The sequence below is a fragment of the Camellia sinensis genome, chromosome 8 (assembly GCF_055761805.1).
Source record: "Camellia sinensis isolate YWXY chromosome 8, ASM5576180v1, whole genome shotgun sequence".
NCBI classification, from domain to species: domain Eukaryota; kingdom Viridiplantae; phylum Streptophyta; class Magnoliopsida; order Ericales; family Theaceae; genus Camellia; species Camellia sinensis.
Window position 1 is genome coordinate 194,934,569 of NC_138968.1, and position 21,237 is coordinate 194,955,805.

Sequence of the window (21,237 nt, forward strand, 5' to 3'; positions counted from 1 at the left end):
TAGTTCCTCATTGCTGGTCATAGCCTCTTCAAACCGCTCGGTGGCGACCGTGCAGGCATTTTGAGCATCCCCCAGCTTCTTCTGCTCGCCAGCCAGCTGGAACTCGAGTGACACTACCTTGCGACGTTCGTCCTCTAGCTCCAACTTAACCGCGCGCAGCTCAGCAAGGGCTCGAGCGGCAATATTGCGCTACACGATCGCCAACACCTCCATCTTCTTCGCCTTCTGAACCTCCTCCAACCCCCTAGCACACGCACTCCACGCACCCCTCCTCCAAGCCACGCTCTCCCTCTTGAAATTTTTAAGTTGGGCCTCCACTTACTCCAACATCTCTCTCTCCCTCTTCAATTCGCCCTTCGCCACGACCGCCTTATTCAACAGGGCTCCTGCTAAGGCAACTGCCTCCATGTGGGTTGAGCACAACCCCTCCATTAGCTCAGCCTCAGTATAGCCCGCCACTGAGCGAACGTCTGCGTCTTCCACCACCTCCAAGAGGCGGTTTGCAGCCATCCTGGCCTCTTTCCCTTTCTCTTCCACTCGCCTAGACACCGCAGGGACATGGTAGAAGGCGGTCTTCAACCCAGGCCTCTCTCTCCCTCCTTGGGATGCCAGACCCTCCTGTGGTTGTGGCTCTTCCCTTGGCTCTACCCTTGTCTAACAACCCTCATACTGTTTACCGACTTATGACTGATTGATTACCGATAACCATCGATTACCATTAAACTGAATTGATTATGACTGATAATTGAACTGATTAAAGTACTGAACTGACTGACTGAAATTGGAAACCGAATTGATTGAGTATATGTTAGTTAAATTGCATTTTATCTGTTTGACTGTATGATTATCTGTTCATGCTTAGATGTTTAAACTGCTAATTGAAGGCCATATCGGCGGCCGAATCCAAAATTGATTAGTGTGTCTTGATCAACATAATTTATGTAATTTTATGGTGAAGTTATCTGAAAACTGATTAGGTATGATTAAATTAGATTAATGGTACCAAATTTCATGAATTGGACTTATTACCAAATTGCCACCTGAGTGGCCCACTACTTGAGCCTTTTTGATCTCCTAATACACTCAACAAAACATTTCTTCTTCCACTTCCTGCACACAACCGACCTTAGAGAGGGAGAGGAGCTAGAAGAGTTGAGTTCAACTTGTTTCATTGTGAATTGGCTAGAATTGCTTGAAGATTGAAGTGTGGATTGTTAATTTGAACCTCTAGACTTGCATTCAAGGAACCTAGGTATGAATTTCATCCTTTTGACTTGTGTTTAAGTTGATTCATGCATGGTTCATGTCCAATTGTAGAGCTAAGTCATGAATTGGTTCATTAATGGTGAATTGAAGCTCAATCTTTGCATGCATGTTAGTATTGATGGATTTTGAGTTGAGTTCATGGCAAAAGGTTACATGCATGTTCATAATTTTGTAATGGTCCATGATTTCGTCTTGTTTTGAAAAGAATTGGCTCTTTAGAACATCAAATCGAAGCTTTGAAATGGTTTGAATCCATGCATGTTTGCATGTTCTTCATATTCTTGAAAATGGGTTTGAATATGGTTTTAATTGACTCACCTTTGGGGCTTGAATTCATAAATTGAGCTTTGAAACTTGTTATACATTGAATTTAGTTGTGTTTTCCAGAATTTGGGCCCAAGAGGTCGAGTTTGGAGTGGTAGAATGCTTGGTTTGAGCTTGGGAGGCAGATCTGGAAATTCCAGATTTGGCTTCCTCGCTCGAGCGAAGGATTACCCGCTCGAGCGAGAACCGTTGTCCAGGGCTCCGCTCGAGCGACCATCGAGCGACCATCGCGCGCAAAATCTCAGCATCTAGTATTTTTACTGTTTTGCAGACCGCTCGAGCGAAGGATTACTCGCTCGAGCGAAGCCTTTGATTTTGGACTTACGCTCGAGCGGAGAAAGTCCCGCTCGAGCGAGGCTCCTAGTTTCAGCAAACCTTGCGAAATGTTTTCTAAGTGTATTTTTGCATCCTCATCCCATCCTAGGCATTCTTAGGCCTAGTTTAAGACATTTAGATGAGGATATCGTTGTAGAACACACCAAGGCAAATTAGGGATTAAGTTATGATATTTCCCAACTGTGTAGCTCAGTGTGTGTTCAACCTGTGAACTGTGTAGGGTTGGCAACTGGGGAGACACGCTCTAGCATACTGTAGCCCAGAACTCTGTGAGTAACAATTGTGTAAAGATATGTTCAACTGATATCTTTTGAATATTGAACTGAACTGTTTACTGAACTGGTATTAGTGAATGAATGTATGTCCTTTATTTCTAAACTGTACTGTGGCATCCTTAGTACCTACTGTTTACTGTTACTGTTACTGTTACAGAGATCTCTGTCGGTTCCCTCGTGGAACCACTACTGTTTACTGACTGATGGCCATCATTACTGTTCGGTCTTTTAAGACCTACTGTCACTGTTATGCTAATGGATGTACCACATATGACTGTTTACTGTACTGAACAACTGAAATACTGATTGAATTGAACTGTTTTCATTACCGTAAGGACATTCATTCTAAACCCCTTTACGCTTTATGTTATTCATTGGGCTTTAGCTCACTGCTCATATATATATGTAGGTGTACAGGCACCAGATCGGAGCTAGGAGCGTCAGGGTAACTCCAGTTTTGTCAAGCCAGCCTTTGTGCCTCACTGCGAGGTTCCGAGTTGCCATGCTATGGCTTTGGGGTGTTTTGTTTGTTTCCCCCGTCTGTCTCCATACTGTTTGGATTACTGTATAGACTGTCTGTTGCTAACTGTACTGTTATCAAGGGATTAGGTCCCTGTACTGTGTGACTGTAAATTTTGTATAGACTGTACTGTTTGTGTATGTATGAATGCATGAAAAATCTTTTTGGCATACAGACTGTCACAGCTCAATGGACACTATTTACTTACTGTATTGGCTTCCGCCAGGCCCTGTACTTTGTTTTACTATATTACTGTTAAGCAGGCCTTCGGTAATCTCGGATTACTGGCCGGTTACGGTGCTAAACCCATAGGGCCGGGTTTGGGTCGTGACACCTTGGCTCAGTGCCGACCCCACCACTTTGCATTTGCTCCCCAAGGCCAGTTGCCCCACTCTCTGCCTCTTTGGCTGCCCCCTGCAACCCAATTTCAGGAGTCCCCTCTACCTCCCCCGCCAGGGGGGTCTACTCCATCGTTGCCTCCTTTCTCCTATTCAAGGCAGGCTCCTCTTTACTCCTCTTTACTCTCCTCTTCTTCTTCACCACACCCTCTATCTCCTTATAGGCTCTCTCCTTCAAAGGATCAACTAGGGGTGGTCATGGCTCAAATCTACCTAAGTCCTTATCCCCTAAGGGTTTAGGGAGCGGTTGGATCCTCTCCCCCGCGATCGGCTTCGGCGGTCGGTCTGCCTGGGACTCTTTGAACTTACTAGCTTTGGCGAGGATGGTCATATCCTCAGCCTCTTGCGCTTTCCTTCTCGCTTCTAACTCCGCCGGTCCTAGGTCTCCACCAATCGGCTGAGGACCCAACCCTGCCGCAAACAAGGCTGACGGCTGAACAAGCTCGTCCCATCTGGCGCCCTCTTTCTCCCTCCATTCCTTCACCTTCTTCACTCTCGCCTCTGCTGCTACCCCCAGTTTTGGCTCCACCGACTTGGTGGGCACTTTCCAAACTGTGCCCACTCCAACCCCTCTGTTGGCAAACACATAGAACCACCGCGGCCTCCACCCCTTTATCGATAACGGAAACCCCGCCACCAGCCCCTTCCCTGCCGCCGCCTGCAAAATGACCTAAGTCTCTTGCTGCCCCGACGCCTTGTAGCACGCAAAAAACTCGTCCACCGTCATTTCAGTCCCCCCGTTCGCCTTCGGCCACACGCTCGCACAGGCCAGCAAGATTTTCCACGCATTGGGCATCAGTTAGCCTGGAGCTACCTCCAACCGGTTCAATACGTCCACCACTATCCGGGGTAGTGGCAACCTCAAAACCCCTTTAGTGCCTCCCCGTATAGGCGAATTCCCCCCGTCAAACATCGGATGCCCTCTCCTTTGATTCCGGTAGTTTTAACTCTATTTTTGTGGGAATCTGGTACTTCTCCCACGTATCCTCCAGCTCCTTCGCGGTAATGATTGACTTATCAGCCTTTGTATGCCAGTGATCTGGCTCTACCTAGCTGATTGGCGTCGGCGCCGCCATTATTGTGGACGAACGAGGTCGCCCCAACGGCTCCACCCCACTCCCCACTCGCCTTTCCGTCCTATATTGCTCTGCCAAATCTACCGCATCGTCGTCCCCCAATGGATCAACCCTGGCGTTTACAGCATCTTCTTGGGCCATTTCTGTGGTGTGTCTACGAATAGCTTCGGATGCGAGTGCAAGGAAATTCAAAAAATGTGGCAAGGGTGTATCACTTGCAACGAAGGAGTCTACACTTGGAATGTTTTGATTTTTCGAAAAAATGTAGGTAAAACGTATAATACCAAAAGCCCAAGGCTTGCCTGTCTTCCAGGGGTCACAATTAATTTTCGCCAGTTTGAAAATTTTTCAACCATCCGCCAAAACTGTCTTTTCAACACCCATAATGACCTATCATTTCACTTCTAACCCAACGCCTAACCTTCCCCACCACGATATTCTGCCACGTGTACGGCCACGATTCACTGCCTCCTTCCCCTACCCTGTCTTTTCGACTTCAAGTCACCACGTGACCTACCGCCTCTCGAGCCCTGCACCTCGCCTCCCCCTTCGCGGTCGGCCTTCCTCATGGTCGGTCCCTCCACTCGGCTACCCTTCGCGGTCAGCCCTTCTCGTGGTCGGTCCCTCCACTCGGTGACCCTCCGTGGTCGGCCTTCCTCATGGTCGGTCACTCCACTCGGCCACCCTTCGTGGTCGGCCCTCCTCATGGTCGGTCACTCCACTCGGTCACCCATCGTGGTCAGCCCTCCTTGTGGTCGGTCCCTCTACTCACCAACCCTCCGCGGTTGGTCCTCCTCGTGGTCGGTCCCTCCACTCGGCCACTGTCACGCCCCAAACTCTCCCCTAAAAGTTCGGGCATGACCCATACAGAAACGGACACTTAACTTGCTATACGTAATATATGGGGCCTTGGCGGAAGCACTAAAATTTAACATAATAACAAACTCCATTGAGCTACCTCTAATATGCCAGGATCACATGCATCATATACATTATAATAACCAGTCACAGGCCAAAATTATACTGTGAGCATCAGTCATATAGATATACATATACAGCCCCAGCCCTAAGATTGGGCATATGCAAAAACATTGAAGTCATGTACATTTAACCTTAAATGAGTAATCAAAAAAACACAAGACAATGTCTTAACAAAGCTTCGCAAAACTGAGTGATCTCGCTTAGTGCCTGGACTCGTAAAGGTTGACAAAAAGGGACGAACGTCCTGGTTGGTTACCTACAGGAACAGACATACGAAGGGTGAGCCAAGCTCAGTGAATAGTAATACATAAATAAAATACTGCTTAACTTGAAACATTGTATAATAGAAATACACATGGATTCGTAACATCTCAATATTTATTGAACCATAAATTGTGTCTAATATGCTTTGGAAATAAGTGAGGATAGACATACAAACTAAATGCAACTTTTCAAATGTTCCTGAAAATAGGTCTCCGCTTGAGCGGACCATGCAATTTCTGAAATTCTACAATGCCAAGTAAAGTTCCAACCTGGTATTCAAAGCTTCAAACATGTACTTTCGTATACTAATGCAGCATTCACAATGCGAGTCTGAATCTGTTCTTATTCATTATAGACTTAGATCTTATCATGAAACATATTGGCTTGAATATAATGGTTTGGATTAATATCCTTGTATAATGTGGCACAAACCCTTAATCATGGTGGCACGAAGCCCATTAACATAGTGGCGCAAGGCCCTTAGATACTTACCAAGCTTCAAAACATATACTTACTAAGCTTCAAAACACATACTTACTAAGCTTCAGAACATATACCTATCAATGTTTAAACATATTCTTACCAAACTTTAAAACATATACTTATCAATCTTTAAAACATATGCTTATCAAACTTTAAAACATATACGTAAGCATACAATGCAAAGTCCACATGATTTGTCTGAGTCTGTTTCACTTTATAGGCCCTTTCTCGAAACATATCAGCTTGAACATAATGGTTGGCTTAAAGCCCTTGAATGGTGTGGCATAAGCCCTTAAACATTGGCATAAAGCCCTTGGAAGGTGGCATAAAGCCCTTGAAAGGTGGCTTAAAGCCCTTAAACATTGGCATAAAGCCCTTGCAAATTGGCATTAAGAATGCCCTTGTAAATTGGCGTTAAGCCCTTGTAAATTGGCATTAAGAATGCCCTTGTAAATTCTTGTATGAACTCAAGAGGTGTCTCACACGGATTCTAGAGGTGGCTCACATCGTAGCACTTAGTTCCGTGTAGTACTTTGTTTCATATCATAACAACTTATATTGAATGGCCATAGGCCTAGAGTCTTATAGAATGAAGGTATTTTATCTTTCCCATTTCTTTCTTTACATACTTGGAACATCCTTGAACATTAACATACATACTTGAAACATTAACATAGTTGCATACTTGAAACATTAACATGGTTGCGTAAACGAAATGCTAATGAAAATCATTAGCCATATGTAAAGCAGATATTGATACTACTACTCATAGTGCTATAACGGAGTGCTTGTCCTTCTCAGGTTATGCCCTACACATGTAAACAACTTATACATTAAGGGCATCAAACACAAATTCCAGAAATGCTAGAGGGTTAAGCACGTAAAACAGAGCAAACAATATTTTGCAGCATGAAGTTTCAAACTTACTTCTCCAACTCCATATATATATATATAAAAGATTACTAGTCTTAAAAAATACATTATGGAATTTATACCCATTCCTCTTCTATTCAAAAAAAGAAAGGATTTTTATGAACATTTCCATGTTCCCCAAAACTCCTTAAATTTCTAGTGTTTCCACTAAAAACCAAACATTTCCCCATCCCCATAAGAAATCCTATTAAATCATTCTCTTGATTTAATAATTAAGCAAGCCCACAAATATTTAGTAAAATGATTTGAGATTAAACCCATTCTTGAAAACTTCACATTTTAGGCCACAAAAATTAATATCAACATAGTCAATACCATCCCACATAATCATCACAATTCAACATATCTCAAAAGGAATTCTTAAATTCCATTTCAACATTCCATAATCGAATTTATATCATCCACATTATCAATAGATCTTTTCCCCCAAATTTCCCCTTTATTAAAACATAATTCACAATGCATTTAACAAAGCTCAATCGCAAAGTTTAAACATAATTTTCAAACATAACCAAATTCCAATTAAATTTGAACACATCTAATTCAACCTACCACTTTCATGATTCAACTATCAATTTGGGCCAAATCATGGATTATCATCAAAAATCAACCTAGGGTTTAGAAATCCACAAATTTCAAATAAAATTTTAAATTTTCTTAACCCATTACTTTTTATTTCAAATCTTCCCATTTATTAGGCACCCTAGGTCCATAACCCATAAACTATAATCTAAACCCCATAATAGAATCCCAACATACCTCAAAAATTTCAAAATTCCATTCGGTAGAAAGTGGTGATCTCCTCTTATTCTCCATCCTTGATGCAAGATCCATGGTTGATTTGTTGAGAAAAGTGGAGGAAATCAAGGTTTTGGAAGCTAGGGTTTCGGACATGGAAGAGGGAAGAAGAAGAGAGGAAAAGAAAATCTAAGAAATGACTCAACAATCACGTTTTTGAGCTGCTGCCCCGCACATCGCCGCACGTGCGCCGCATTTCCCGCACGTGCGGTCCTGCTTCCAACACAGATATGAAAACTTCAAACAGGCGTAACTCTCTCATCCGGACTCCGTTTAAGATCATTCTTGTGTCCAAATTGTAGCCCCGGAAATAAGCTTTCCAATGGTTCTAACTTCACATCCAAATTCTAAATGTGGAAAAAGAAAAGGGCAAAAGAGTAACAGCTGATCGTGGGCGATTTGGTCGAATTAAAGTTTTTGGTTCAATCTTACCTCACCATCATATTACCACCACAATCAATACCCCAAAATAAAATTGGGAGGTTCCAAATACACTAATAAAAATGCCACAGATATAAATCACTTTTCACAGAAAGCAAGTAAATACACAGAATAACAGATCAAAAATATACTAGAAACAGATATGAGGGTCGGGTTATTACAGCCACCCTTCGCAGCCGGCCCTCCTCTTGGTCGGTCCATCCACTCGATCACTCCTATCGATCGGCCTCCATCTTGCCGGTCTCTAACAACCCTCATTTTCTTCATTATTCCCTTCGTTGGACTAAAGCTGCACTTCGGAATGGGGGACTACTGACATGGGTAGGCCCATAAAGGCTATAGCCCACTATGAACAACCTAAGCCCACCACTTAGGGCCCAATACATAATCCAATTAATGAAGCCCAACACTGCTGAAGCCCCGCATAGCAATAAAAATCAATGGCATCAAGACACATGGCAAGAGAAGGGCAAGCCACATCAGCAGACAAAGATCTGTAAAGTTATTACTATGCCACATCACCATTAATGAGGCCCCTTACAGCATTTATTGCGATAACCCCTCTCCGTCGGGACAGCACGCCCTCACCCTGAACAAGGTAAGCTACAGCATAGACTTTCAGCCAAGATGACAGGTCAGAAGGGACAACGAAATGATTACTTGAGGATATAAGCAGACGTTGAAGACAAGAAGAAGGTTAAGCTTTCTATCTCTAATCTCGCTATATACTCCTCTCCTCTTTCTAACTTGCTCGTCGGAGGGTTCGCTGGGTGACTCCCCGTTCCCCGTTGAACTCGTGTGCAGGTTTTCCGATGGTCTTGGTCATTTGGACATAGGCGTGAGGAGCGTGGATCAGTCCGACCCGGTTCATTGGAACGAACAGTATCATCAATACTGATATGTTGTAACTGTATAATTTTGTAGTTTGGAATCTGTGAACAATTGTTTGTTGGCTTATGATTTTGTAATATGGAGGGATGTTTCATGTTAATGTGCAAATACAGTAAGTCTTGTGTTGCTATTAAAATTAGTGAGGGATGTAGTTATCATAAAAGTGTTGAGAAAATATCTGTGAAGTTCAAGGAGTTGAGTGTTGGTAACTTTTCACTACAACAAAAAAGGGTTTTTACAGCGCGCAATGCATGCCATAAAAACCCTTTCTACGACATGCAGCGCGCGTTATATTATGACCAGTCATGGAAAGTTATTCATTTTCAACGACATATTTCGTACGTCGTTAAAAACTACTTAACGGCAAATTTTATGCGTCGTCGTTACTTTTTCTACGATATGCTATAGTACGCCGTTAAAAACTATTTAACGGCAAATTTTGTGCGTCGTTGTTACTTTTTCTACGACTACTTTTGCACGCCATTAATTGGTGAGACAAATAACGACGTTGATTGCGCGCCGTAAAATATGTAATACGACTTGTTATGTCTGCCGTAGAATATACAATTTTTTTTTAAAAATTCAGTAAGTTCTATTTGACCAATTTTGTACAATCTAACAAATATTACAAACATGCATCACAAAACATCAATCAACCACCAAAATATTGTTTGAAACATCAAAAAGAAACTATATCTATAACTATATCAAGCAAAACTTGTTTGAAACAATAAAACCCATCACAGAAACAAATATAGGGTATTTGCAATGCCCTTTTCCTTCCACAGTTAATAAGTTCTTGGGAAAGATGACTTGCATCACAATGAGCAGAGAAGTTGACAACTACCCACCATTCTATTCGGATGGAGGTGAAGAGTTGCTTTAAAAGAATAAAACAAGAACAATTAACTGTCAAATTAGTTCACAAAGTTACTGAATTTAAGCCTATGATCTTAAATTACATGTTGTTGTGCCTTGTCTTAATGCTCATATTTTTTAGCATTTTCTTAGCCTAAACATGTCCAAACAATTACAATTTCAATAGACAGATAATAAAAATAAAATACAGAACAAACTACTAATAAATTACCTTTGCCCAGTCAATATTACGAGGCTCTAGTGCATTCTGATTGGCCAGAAGAAAATCAATCACAGGTCCAGGTGTTAATATCATGGTTGTAGACACATCTGCACAATGAATTGTAAGCAGCATTAAAAATGGAAAAAGGGCAATCCCTGACAGTAAAAGGACAAAAGAATGGAGTTATACCCATATTCAAGGATAAACCACCATGAAAGAATGACTACTTCACCAAAAGGCAACCCCTGCATTCAACACCATAAGGTCATTTAGCAAAAAGATATCGAATGTGGAAACAATAAGAAACACAAACAAAAGGGGAAAACCGATGGCCTTCCTTGTGGCCTAGTGGCATGGGTGGCAACACTTAGTTGCTTGCAAGGGTGAGGTGGTGGTGGTAAAGGAGGGGACCCAACTACCTCTTTCTCCATCTTTTACTTGAAGCAGTAACCTAGAAGATTCTAAGACAAGCCAAATACATAAGCAATATGTTTAAAAAAAGCAATGAATTACCAACTCAAGGAACACAAATGGATCCAACTAAATGAGTTATAGGAAGAAATAAGACTATTAAAATCCCTAAATGCCATGTTGTCAAGTAAAGAATGCCATGAAAGATGCTTAAAAAAAGAAATGTAAACAAGTTCTATGAAGCAAATGATTTAAGAGTCATGTGTATTGGAATTTTTTCGTGTAATACAAAAGTCAGGGTTAAGTTAATGGAGAGGGTGGATCATCGCTTGTATCTCAATGTTTTTGGTGTTTCTCAATAGTAGTCCCAAGGTTACCTTGGGAGTTCCAGAGTTCTGAGACAGGCATCTTTTGTACCCAACGGTTTTTTATTATCATTAATAAAAGCTTTGATTTTATGATAAACAAGCATAAAAATTGAATGTTGATGATGTTTATTAGAGTTGGAATTTGTTAGAGTTGAAGTTTATTAGAATTGGATTGGATGTATTTTATATTTCTTTATATTAAAAAAAAAAAATCCATGCTAGCCAATGGAGTTCTAATTTTTTTTAGAGAGGTTAGATAGATTTGGATTGTACATGTTTAAATTTATTTATTTTTTTAAAATGAATGCTAGACAATAGATATGTCAAAAATGTCTTCACAACCAATGAATTTAGTTCGAGGCCGCTGAGTAGTTTCCTATTAATTTATGCCTATTAAGAGTAGATTTACCCATATTAGTTTCTCTTCCTTAAAGGCTTTATTCTTTCTTTTTTTTTAGGGTTTAGGCAAGGTAAGGAGACTCGAACTTGAGTCTCATTACTGAGGAAATGTGGCCTAAGCCAATGGGATGCCCCTTAGGGGACTTCCTTAAGACTTCAAATTTTGGAAATACTAGTGTCTAAAACTTTCAATTTGTATGGAAAATAGAAGCTTAAAAGTAGATTTTTAAACTTTTTGTTAGGACTTCTTTTCAACACATAAAATGTGAAAATTGATTACTAGTTTAATCTAATAAAATATAAATATATTTGTAATGTAAAGAATTAATAAATTGTTATTATTTTCATGTATATATATATAAAATAAAATAAAAAATGTGTCTATTTGCTATCATGTCCTAGATATGTCCTGACTTTCAAGAAACTAATATGTCAGTATATCCGCATCACATCATATTAGGCACTATATCCATGCTTCTTAGGGTTAGGTCGAGGTCTACGAGATTACTAAAAAATCAGTGAATTTTTTTTTTTAAATGTTGGATTTTTTTATAGAAAAAGGTATTGATACTGATTATATTAATATTTAATTAATAATATAATTATTTTTATAATTTGAAAGTATTTGAGACATTTTATAATTTAGAAGTAAGCCACATGTTTAGATTAAAAGAAGTTTTAAACTATAAAATACTATGAAATGGGTTAAGCAAGAGGATTGGGGTTTATATTATTTTAAATAAGTTTGGGTTTAGACTTTTGACCTCTATATTAAAACAGGTTGATTTTGAATCAAACAAACACTTGTTACTCTAGAAAATCACCCTATCCAACCAATTGCCACCCCCACAAGGATGGAGTTAAGAGCAGTTAGATAACACATGAAGAACATAAAATCAGACTACTTAGAAAGAATTTGAATAACAGTGAAACTATACATAATAACGTATTACTAAATCAGTGTTATTTTTGCCATCTTAATTGGGCACTTAGGCTACATGAATGCTAAGTCTAGTGTGAAAAAGTTTGAGCCATTGGTGATCCTATACAGATAAGAATAAATACACAGAGAAGAAATAGATAAAACTGGCAATATGTACTTGAAAGTGTTTTCAAATGCCATGTCACACCAAAGAACTGGCTTCTAGCGTCGGAGGAGCTCAAACAAAATTTTCATCCGTAAAGGCCTAACCACGGCATAGCAGGTAATAGAATACATGAAAAGAATTTATTACCAAGTTACATTCAAAAGCATCTTGTATGCCTCTAATAAGCAATTAGCAGTTGGCCCAAACCCATGAAGCTGTGGTACGTCCATCATGTTCGTCCAAGGATGAGGTTCCTATAGAAAACAAAGCATAACAATTATCCAAAATATATTAGCAGTAAATACACATACAATAACAAGCCTACATTTCTGTAAACAAAGATGCCAGCATCCCAACATGCCCTGGACGCACACAAACACACATATGCTCAATTTTAACAAAATTATTATGTCAATTAAGATTCTTGAGTATCAAGTACATGTTAAAATTAGCATAAGCTTGCAGAAATGTTGAATTGATAATTTGTCTCAAAGACGTGTAGTAAAGTTTGAGCTGTAACATAAATGGGCATTCCTTCTATATCCACCGAAAAACATTGTCTTGTCATTACATCACTACAAAAGTGTGCCGAGGATCATGTTCACAACCATGAAAAATAGAAGTATGCTTTGATTGATGGGGCTTCTAATAGAGTAGACATATGAGACAACAAAGTTGCAAACAATCCAATGAAAGGAAGGGGCAAGTGCACACCTTGGTGTAAATCATGATGAAGGATTGTGCAATTTCTAAGAAAGATTCCAGATGCCCCCGCAGTTTTGCTTCCACTTCTACATAGTCCTCATCTGGATTATAAACATGCTACAAATCAAAACAAAATAATAAAGGATAATTAAACAGATATTTTTCTTGTTTTACATACAAAACTAAACAAATAGACAAGCTGATGACAACAATTAAGCATCCGCAGCAAGTATAGTTTAAACAAAACTTTTCTCTTTTTCTCATTTTGCATTTGTCACTATTCATTTAAATTTTTTGAAAAAAATAATAATTAAACATTCTTAACTAGTGCATAAACAAAGTCAAATGAGCATAAGGCTTGCCCCAATCAATAGGGACTTGAAAGACTCCACTTAATGAAGTTGTTCAAAGTAAACCCTCCAAAAAAAATAATAACAAATAAAAAATATAAAAATAAATCATATCACATGTGGTACGCAGAAAAGTCCAGCATAATTCTGAAGAATAATTTGAGAATGAATAACAATTTCAAAAAGCACAAATCAAATGAATACCTTCCCAAATTTTTAGCAGCAAGCTACCTTCGAAAACCACAAATCACTAGTAATCTAAACCACAAACTATCAAGAAAAACCAGAGTTTTGTTTGAAGGGACTTTGTTATAATTACTCTTACTAGCCAAAACTAACCCCATTTTTTCAAACATAATTTATTCTTTGCTTGAATAGTCATTTAAAGTGTTCTATTTGCCACTTCTTCTTCTTATTCTTACTTTTTTATTTTTTTTTATGAAAATACAAAAGATACAAAGAAAGTAGAATAATTTGGGGTAAGGAATCAGCAAAATAGCAAACAAATGCAAATCCCAACACTAGGAACAAAAATAAATAAATAAATAAACTAATACACGTTGACAAGAGATCAACATAGAGTATATCAAAAGGTAAAAACCCTGTTGCAACCTAATTCTAACAACTCAAAAATATAACTCCCTTAATATTGTAAAGGAAAGGAACTCCTCAACAGAAACTCCAAGATTAGAAACCTTTGCTTTAATCTAAGTGCTTGTAAGTTCAGAAACCCCCTTCCAGTCAAAATCAACATTATTGAAAGTGGCATTGTTCCTAGCAAGCCAAAGAGGCCAAACAACTGCAATGAAAACCACTTTCCAAACCATTTATTTGAGATTCTTAAGCCTAAAGTTGGACCACCAAGAGAAAAGCCCCTAAATTGAGCCTGCATACAGCATAGTTCTAAATCATGGTATCGGGTAACGTAACGGTATCGATCGCGGAGTCTCGGTATCGGTAGTATCGGCCGGTACGTATCGGGAATCGGGTGTCGCGGCCGTGAAATTTTAAAAATCATTAGCAATCCCTCTAAAACTCAATTTTATGCATTTTTTTTACTCTTTTAGCCTTAATTTGTCACATTTTAATCAAAATCTTGATATGTAGGAGCACTTTTGACTCATTTTCATCTAAATGATATGTATTTATTTTAGTCACAATTATAACTTTTAATTATCTGCAATATCATTTTCAATTAAATGATATGTATTTATTTTAGTCACAATAAAATATTTAAAATAAAAATAAAAATCTAATTAGAATAAACCTCTTTAAAAAAAAAAAATTCTAAATCTTAAACATCTACACCAAAACAAGACACAAATAAAAAAAATAAAAAAAAATATAGTACAAAAACATGGCACCAAAATAAATAAATAAATAAATAAATAATAAAAACCAATAACAAACCTTTCCACTAATCCAACTTTTGACATATTGGATTGAAGATGTATTTTTCTTATTTTTTTTCCCTTCTTCTGCTCAGTAAAAATATATATATATATATATATATATATTAATATAAACAGTGGTGGTGTAGCGTAGAAGAAAAGAGAAAACAAAACAGGGGGGCTCTCTATCTCTCTCACTCTCTCGGCCTCCACTCTCTCTCACCCCGAAATTCTTCTTTAGAGCCATACATGAACTTCTCTATCTCTTTGCCTCTTCTCTCTCTCTCTATATTTCTGATTTTTGGTGAGACCAAACCCACAGCAATAGCAATGGTTCCAAAAAACAGAGCATCAACAACTCACCAAAAACAGAGCATAAACACAAATTATAATTTGCAACTCAGGGACACAAACCGTCTTTGAAGAAGCTTGAAGATCAAGTGAACTCCATAGCCCAAAGAAGCTTAGATCTTGCAGGTTTTCGGTACTGATTTTCATCCGTACCGGCGTGTATCGGACTGTATCGTCGTATGTATCGGATTCGGGCTGATACGTGTCGGGAATCGGCCGATACGGACGTGAAATCCAATCTCACCGGTATACCGATGAGTATCCGACGCGGCCCTCCTATTTTTCGGTACGAATCGGCCGGCCGATATTTAGAACCTTGGTATACAGTCAAGAATCCCCCCCTCAACCCCCACCACCACCATTTGAAAATGGATGTCCAAAATTCCCAAAATTCATCGAACCGAACTGAACAAAACTGTAAACAGTTTGCTTCATGTTCAGAACCGAGCTAAACAAAACTATAACCAATTTTTATTCAATTTATTTTTTTAAGAGAAGCATTAATTAATAAAATAATCTCTCATATTAAAACTAGAACATGAAGCATAGAAGATGTTGGGTTTTGATGCCACTGACAAGTCAAGGGATCAAATATGCAATGGTTTGATTCGTTTACAAAAAAAAAAAAATCTTTCAAATATCTTGAAAGCCTCTGATGCCATTGACACATTTAGGGATCAAATATGCAATGGTTTCATTCAATTTTCATTCAAGTGAACCAAGCACTGTCCTTAAGGATAAAGAATGATATGTCATTTTTCCTTTCACTTCAAGCTAAAAGGCCCATTATTGTGGTTTATAATTTATTTATTTTTTTAAAATGTCAATATTCTGAACAAGATTTTGGTATAAAAACTCTCTGTTTGCAAATGATTTTCCTTACTATAATTAAACTGGTTATGTATAATCATAGGCTACAGAAATCAAATTTCAGAATCTTTCTATAAACATGAATCAGTCTAGATAAGAATCTACCTCCAGGTAATGAGATAAACTTCTCGAAACTCCAGAGAGCAAGTTGTTCTATGTTCAATCAACAAAAAAATAACTAATTTACACAAATCTGAGTTCAAAATCACACAAAATGAAATCAAAACATTGATCTTTTTAATGCCCAGAACCAGAGATTCATAGCTGATTCAATAATTTTGAAAACAAAATGAAGAAAAGATTGATCTTTTCAATGCCCAGAAGCAGAACAAAGGAGGACAAGAGATGGATATCTAATTTGACGATTTTGAAAACATTTTTTTGAAATGGGTATGCTTGAAATCGATGGAGATGAAGTGGGTTTTTGTTTTTTGGAGATGTGAAAAGGGTCGAAGACTGGAGGGTTACAGAATCAGGTCGAAGACGACCAACCAAAACTGAACCAAAAGCAACGAAACGCAAAGAGAAGAGAAGTGAAGAGAAAAGAAGAGATTGTACCAATTGTTGTCGCCGCCGAACTAGGTTGAAGTCTCCAAAGAGAGATTGAAACCCTTCCAGATCAAAATGCCCAAAATCTGTCTTCGAACCCTCTCTCTTCTCCCTCTCTTGTTGACTTCGAACCGTCTCTTTTCGAACCGTCTCTCTTCACCATTTCTATGTTCCTTTATGATTAGAAGTCATTAGAACCCAAACAGTTCTCTCTTCTTGACTTCGAACCGTCTCTTTTCGAACCATCTCTCTTCACCATTTCTATGTTTCTTTATGATTAGAAGTCATTAGAACCCAAACAATTGTGTATTTTGAAAAAAAAATTTGTGTGTCGAATATAGGGTACTACACACGATGTTGTGGCCGTTGAAAAAGAAAGAGAAGTGAAAGAGACTAGGGCAGGACTGGGCTGGGAGTGATAATGAATTAGGGATTTCAGATACACAACACAGAAGAGAATAGAAGCATGAGACGACGAGAGATACCTTTGATTTCAGATACACAGCCGAAGAGAATAGATGAGATGAACCTGGTAACCCTAGCAATTGATTTGGCCTTCATTATCATCAGAGAGAGAGAGATTGAAACCCTTGTGATGTTCCATTCTGATTAGAGGAAGGCAAAATAGTTATTTTGAGAAACAAAAAAATTCTAATATATATATTGGTTATTAGCGCCCCAAATTTCATTTTGGCATTTTTTTTTTTATCATACAATTCACGATGTGCATTGCACGTCGTAAAAAAATAATACTTTTAACGACAGGCGATGTATGTGTCGTAAAAAGTGCAACACTTTTAATGACGGGCGTTGTGTACGCCATGAAAAGTATTCACTTTGTACGATGGTTTGCAAAATGATAAGTGGGCGAATGCATTTTTTAGAGGGAAACGATATGGTGAGATGTCATCTAATGCTGCCAAGTCTTACAATAATTGGATTGGTGGGGCCCTTGAGTCATCTATTACTTGTATGGTTGATATGATTAGGGTTCAAATCATGACTCAATTGTCTAATAAAAAAGCTGAATCTAAAAAATGGACTATCAAATTGTGTCCAGTTATAGAAAAGAAGTTGGTGGATTCTTTGAAGCTAGCTAAGTCTTGGGATGTGATTGTTGCTAGTGATACTATGCTTGAGGTTCATTCTTCTATTTCTTTTCATGTTGATATTGGTAGACGGACTTGTTCTTGCCATGAATGACAATTCAATAGTTTTCCTTATTGTCATGTTGTGCATGCTTTGCGTAATAGTGGTAGAGATGTGTATGATTTCATTGATCCTTTTTTTCGTGTGGATTGTGTTAGAGAGTCGTACAAGGAATCTGTTTATCAAGTGCCTTCAAGTGAGAGATTTGACTTTGATGGTGCCGGTAGTTCAATTATCAAACCTCCTATAACGAAGAAGCAGCCCAGGCGAAACAAGAATAAGAGGATACCTTCTAGGGGTGAAAATGTGAAGCAAATCAAATGTAGGAGCTGCTTGAAATATGAGAATCATAATAAGAAAACGTACAAGGCTGCTATTTGAGGCCATAGTCTATTCTTTTGGATTTGTATTTGAAGTTGAGGAATTATGATAATAAAATGTGATACTTGGTATTATGGAAGTAATCAATAAAGTTGATTGTATTCTTTTTTCTTTTTCGATGTGTTCTTTAGTTATTAAAATTGTTTTGTAACAGTTTTTTTTTTTTTTTTGTAGAGTTGGTTGGTTTTATTTTTGTGGAATGTTGAGAAGGTTATTGAAAATTTCTTATTAAAACTGTATAATCTTGCATTTTTACTACATGATATATTTATTTAATATTTCGTAGTGACAAAACTGTATAATTTTACAATTTTATTTACAATTTTGAAATATAATTCATCTATTTGTTTGAGTCATGAAATTGGATAATTTTTCAGTTTCAAAAATTATGTAGGAAATACATATTATAATGCGTGGAAGGCACTCATGATAATGAAACTGCATAATTGTATAACATAATTTTTGTTTGAGTGTTGAAACTGCATAATTTTGTAATTTTAAGAATTTTTAGAAACAACCTGATGAAACTGCATAATTTTGCAGTTTTAAGAATTATTAGAAACAACATTTCCTGTATGAATTTATATGCAACCACAAATGTGATGACAATAATAAGTACAAGAACACAAACAAGAATAATAACCACATGAAGAACAACAATAAGAGCAACAACAACATCAATGACAACAATCATTTTCACCATGATAATCACAAGAAGATCAATTACCAAAAGCATAAAAAGTACTTGTCACATGTATAAAAAAGAAAACAATACAAAAATATGTTCACATGAGTATTTGTATTGTAAAGAATTTTGTTCATTATTTCTATGGTTTGGTATGTTTTGTCAACATTTGGTAGTGCTCGAGTTTCTAAGATCGGTTCTTATCATTAAGGAATTGACTGATGATTTCTGCTTGAAATTTAACCTATTCAGTTGGTCGAAGTAATTTCTACACAAGTTGCCAGTTGATATATATTGGTTGATAACATTGCAGACGGTGATTGCACAATCATTCCTGCAAAGTTTTAGATGAAGTTAATTAGTTAGATAAAACTGCAAAATTTAGCATATTGAAACATTAGTTATTGAGTTTGTATCTTACAAGTGTGGGGTTTGTTGTGAGCATTCCTCAATTGATGCAATTATTGTCTCGCACTCTTGAGATGATAACATGTTTCCTTAATTACTAAATAATGCTTTATTCCATCTCAGTTGATCTTGTTGCTACAAAATAGTTAGTAGGTGTTTTTGTTAGTTATAGTGATGTGCTGAGATGTTTTGAAAGGAATGGAACTAAGTATGAAATTTTATTTAACCTACAATTTTCTTTGCAATTTCAAAGTGCTTGTTGTGACATCATTTTGCTGGCCTCAAAGAGTCATAGTGCCTCCATATCTTATCAGCATTGTCAAAGACCACAATCGTCCAATGGTTGTGGTTGATTGGGAAATGGATATATCTGTTTTTTATTGCTTCTGGAAAATGGTTGTCCATCATTTTTTCTCTCAGTGCATGATCTTGGTTTTGTAGTGGAGTCTGTAATTTATATATGTTTGAAATATGTTATAAAAGTATGTAGTAAGACATGTTAAGAAAGTAGAAAATTTTGCAGTTTGAATAATATTGAAAGGTATGTTAATAATTTTACTTACATTGATGAGTGTTGAGAAAACGTAAGATCTTCCTGCGTATGGATTTCTTGGAAATGCTAGATCATGTTTCTCAAATTCTTCAATTGATGGTTGGAGTGCCAATTTCATTTATGCAAAGGCATCAATAACCTGAAACATGTTATGTATGAGAATGTGTTAGGTTTGTGGAATATGTTATTAAATATGAACAGAAATTGTAAAATTGTGTAATTGGAGACCTACATTTCTATATAAGGCTTCCCTGTTGGACAATCTGCATATATCTGAAAAGTATATGCAATTTTCATCTTCGTTGCCAGACCAGACACAAGCAGTTGATTATGTGTTGTTGATGAGTTGAATTTGGTCTTGGTCTTTTTTGGATAGTCTATGCCAAACCTTGTTTGTTTTGTGGAATGAAAGGGCGAGTGGCTTGTTATGGATTGATTCTTCCTTGAAATCATCATCACTTTCCAAATCAGTTGCTACTTGAACTTGTGTTTTCCCTTGATTGGCATCCTTTTTTGGCTTGGGTTCAGCAGCAGCTTCTTTCTTTTGGTCAATATTTTCTTTCATCTTTTTTTTCCCTTGCTCTTTTGCTTCATCAGTACCCTCTTTTGGCTCGGGTTCAGCAGCAGGTTCTTTCTCTGTTTCAATTTCTTCTTTTGTCTTTTCATTCTCATTCTCTTTTTCTTCATTAGTACCCTCTATTGGTTTGGATACATCATCAACAACTTCTGTCTTGTTACTTGTATCTTTTTTGGCTTTTGTAATCGGTTGGTATTCAAAATCTGGCTTATGTGCTCGTTTTCTTGACTTTTGTTTGATTTTCTTAACCATTGATCTTTGTTGGGGACTTTCAGTTTTTTTGGCGGACATTTCCTTTAACTGGTCTTCCTTTCTACGCAATTCAGCCATGAATTTTGGTTCCATTTCTTGCATTTGTGCTCTCATGGATGCCATGAGTTTGTCCTTGTCATCCCCTTTGGTTAATGTTTGTACTTGGTCATCACCTATAAAAATGTTGGATTTTGTTTTGGTTATTTAATTAAATTTTGCAATTTGGTTCAGTATTAGACAAGAGTTTACCTTGTGCATGAAATGTGTCAGATTTCTCTTGAAGTTCTTCTTGTTATTCTGTCCTTTTTTCTTCTTGTTGTTTTGTTTGTTATTTTTCTTCATGTTGTTGTTTTTGTTGGTTTGTCAGTTCTTGTTCATTGACTTCTTGTTGTTGGTTTGTTTGTTGTTGTTGTTGTTCTTCTTTTTTTTCTTGTTGGCCTTCATCTTCATCAGTGTCTTCTCGTTCATCACATTCTTCTTCTTCTTCTTCATCATTGTCTTGTTGTTCATCACCTTCTTCTTCTTCTACTTCTTCATCATCAGTCTCTTGTTTTTTTTTTCATTACTCTCTTCTTCTTGTTCATTACTTTCTACTTCTTCTTGTGGTTCTTGCTTTCTTTTTTGTTGTTGTTCTTGTTCTGATTTTGATTGGTGTTCTTCTTCGAGAAAGTCATCCTCATCAC

General features: G+C 37.6%; 1 non-coding gene across 2 annotated transcripts; it reads right to left on the reverse strand.

The window, feature by feature from the left end:
- Positions 1–5,159: 5,159 nt before the first annotated feature.
- On the reverse strand, positions 5,160–17,179 carry LOC114302191 (uncharacterized). Of its 2 annotated transcripts, XR_014338958.1 has the most exons (6): positions 16,559–17,158; positions 13,048–13,155; positions 12,481–12,587; positions 10,257–10,312; positions 10,077–10,174; positions 5,160–6,732 (listed from the first exon to the last, which is right to left on the reverse strand). It is a non-coding gene; the product is annotated as an uncharacterized LOC114302191 (transcript). The 2 variants fall into 2 exon arrangements; XR_014338957.1 differs by lacking the exons at positions 5,160–6,732; positions 10,077–10,174; positions 10,257–10,312 and having other exon boundaries at positions 12,323–12,587; positions 16,559–17,179.
- Positions 17,180–21,237: the final 4,058 nt, after the last annotated feature.